Source organism: Triticum dicoccoides, chromosome 7B (genome assembly GCF_002162155.2).
Source record: "Triticum dicoccoides isolate Atlit2015 ecotype Zavitan chromosome 7B, WEW_v2.0, whole genome shotgun sequence".
Classification (NCBI taxonomy): Eukaryota; Viridiplantae; Streptophyta; class Magnoliopsida; order Poales; family Poaceae; genus Triticum; species Triticum dicoccoides.
The window spans coordinates 82,229,135-82,232,675 of record NC_041393.1 but is presented as its reverse complement, the minus strand read 5'-3'; positions in this window follow the sequence as shown (position 1 = coordinate 82,232,675).

The window sequence follows — 3,541 nt, the reverse complement described above, 5'->3', positions numbered from 1 at the left end:
TAAGACATGAGTGATTCAAAGCAATAGTCTATCATTTGACATTAAGACGATAATACTTCAAGCGTACTAATAAAGCAATCATGTCTTTTCAAAACAACATGGACAAAAAAAGTTATCCCTACAAAATCATATAGTCTGGCTATGCTCCATCTTCACCACACAAAGTATTTAAATCATGCACAACCCCGTTTTAGCCAAGCAATTATTTCATACTTTAGTATTCTCAAACTTTTTCGACTTTCACGCAATACATGAGCGTGAGCCATGGATATATCACTATAGGTGGAATAGAATATGACGGTGGGGGTTATGTGGAGAAGACAAAAAAAGGAGAAAGTCTCACATCGACGCGGCTAATCAACGGGCTATGGAGATGCCCATCAATTGATGTCAATGTGAGGAGTAGGGATTGCCATGCAACGAATGCACTAAGAGCTATAAGTGTATGAAAGCTCAAACTGGAAACTAAGTGGGTCTGCATCCAACTTGCTTGCTCATGAAGACCTCGGGCATTTGAGGAAGCCCATCGGAATATATAAGCCAAGTTCTATAATAAAAAAGTCCCACTAGTATATGAAAGTGAAAGCATAGGAGACTCTCTCTATGAAGAACATGGCTCTACTTTGAAGCACAAGTGTGGTAAAAGGATAGTAGCATTGCCCCTTCTATCTTTTTCTCTCTTTTTTTGGTGGGCTTCTTTGGCCTCTTTTTTTATTTGGGCTTATTTGGCCTATTTTATTTTTCATAAAGTCCAGAGACTCATCCCAACTTGTGAGGGAATCATAGCTTCCATCATCCTTTCCTCACATGGGACAATGCTCTAATATGATGATCATCACACTTTATTTACTTACAACTCAATATTACAACTCGATATCTAGAACAAAGATATGACTCTATATGAATGCCTCTGGTGGTGTACCGGGATGTGCAATGATCTAGCGTAGCAATGACATCAAAAAACGGACAAGCCTTGAAAACATCATGCTAGCTATGTTACGATCATGCAAGGCAATATGACAATGAATTCTCAAGTCATGTATATGATGATGATGGAAGTTGCATGGCAATATATCTCGGAATGGCTATGGAAATGCCATGATAGGTAGGTATGGTGGCTGTTTTGAGGAATATATAAGGAGGCTTATGTGTGATAGAGCGTATCGTATCATGGGGTTTGGATGCATTGGCAAAGTTTGCACCAACTCTCGAGGTGAGAAAGGGCAATGCACGGTACCGAAGAGGCTAGCAATGATGGAAGGGTGAAAGTGCGTATAATCCATGGACTCAACATTAGTCATAAAGAACTCACATACTTATTGCAAAAATTTATTAGCCATCGAAACAAAGTACTACACGCATGCTCCTAGGGGAAGGGTTGGTAGGAGTTAACCATCGCACGATCCCGACCTCCACACAAAGGATGACAATCAAAAAAATAAATCATGCTCCGACTTCATCACATAACGGTTCACCATACGTGCATGCTTCGGGAATCACAAACCTCAAGACAAGTATTTCTACTAATCCACAGTCACTCACTAGCATGACTCTAAAATCACCACCTTTATATCACAAAACTATTGCAAGGAATCAGACATATCATATTCAGTGATCTACAAGTTTTATGTAGGATTTTATGACTAACCATGTGAATGACCAATTCCTATATCTCTCTAAATTGATATAAGTGAAGGAAGAGAGTTTAATTCTTTCTACAAAAGATATGCCCACGCTCTAACAAATATAAGTGAATCAAAAGAGCATTCTACAAATGGCGGTTTTCTATGTGAAGAGAAACAGGCAATCCAAACTTCAAATGATATAAGTGAAGCACATGAAGCATTCTATAAAGCCATACTCAAAAGATTTAAGTGAGGTGCAAAGGGCATTATATAAATCAACCAAGGACTATCTCATACCAGCATGGTGCATAAAAGAAAAGTGAAAACTAAATACAAAAGACGCTCCAAGATCTGCAGATATCACATGAATGAAACGAATTCGAAAACATACCGATACTTGTTGAAGAAAGAGGGGATGCCTTATGGGGCATCCCCAAGCTTAGATGCTTGAGTATCCTTGAATATTTACTTGGGGTGCCTTGGGCATCCCCAAGCTTGAGCTCTTTCCTCTCCTCCTTTTCCTCATATCGAGACCTCCTCGATCTTCGAACACTTCATCCACACAAAACTTCAACATCAAACTCGGTAAGATCCGTTAGTATAATAAAGCAAATCACTACTCTAAGTACTGTTGCAAACCAATTCATATTTTATTTTTGCATTGTGTCTACTGTAATATAAATTTTCCATGGCTTAATCCACTGATAGAAATTGATGGTTTCATCAAAACAAGCAAACTATGCATCAAAAACATAATCTGTCAAAAACAGAACAGTCTGTAGCAATCTGAACATTCACCATACTTTTGTACCCCAAAAATTCTGCAACAATTAGGAAAAATAAAAAATTTGTATAGAAAGACAGTGAAAAAATAATCAGAACCGTTTGACATTCCAGTAAAACTGTAAAATCACGCACTACAACCAAAGTTTCTGTCCTGCACCACACAAACCAACAAGCATTGTAAACATCCTAAAGGCAAACCTTGGCACATTATTTTTATAATACAATGGAATTGTACAAGGGGATAATTATTTTTGATGAAAAGTTTCTATATTAAGATTCACAAAGTTTCTCTGAGCATGAACAAAGTTCAAGGAGCTCCCCCACTTCAACAATGCTTGTCTTTCTCACTTTCACTTTCCTTTTTGAAAAGTTTTGGGTTCCCCTCTTTATTTTTTTGTTTTTAAACTTTATTAAAGCACTCAATAGAAATAAATGACTCTATAAAACTTCCGGGTTGTCTCGCTGGCAACACTTTCTTTAAAGCCATTAAGCTAGGCATATAGTGCTCAAGTAATAGATCCACCCAGATCCCAAGGTATATCAAAGACAATTTTAATTAACAATGATTTGTGATTTAGTAGTGAGAACAAAGTAACATATATCAAGAAATGAAGAAGTCTAACTCTCTTCCTATGCATCGGAATGTCATAAAAGAACAATTCATGCACACATAGTAAAGGCCAATGCATAGTATAAGCAGTTTCTTGCAATTTCATCGTATGGGAATCATAGAGAGGTGGAGATATAGTTCTTCTCTCATAATAACTACAAGTAGGAGCAGCAAGCACATGCATATTATATGTATCAAAATCATCATGTGTAGTAGTAAAACGCAACCCATCAATATAATCCTTAATAAGGGCAAACTTCTCCGATATAGTATAGCTAGGAGAATTCAAGAAGATAATAGGACTATCATGTGTGGGTGCAATAGAAACAATTTCATGTTTAACATAAGGAACTATAGCAAGTTCATCTCCATAATTCATATTGGCATCTTGGACACAAGCATAGCAAGCATCATCAAAAAGGGATATTTCAAAAGAATCAACAGGATCATAACAATCGTCATAGCATTCATCCTTTGGTAAGCATGAAGGGAAATTAAACAATGTATGAGTTGAATAGTT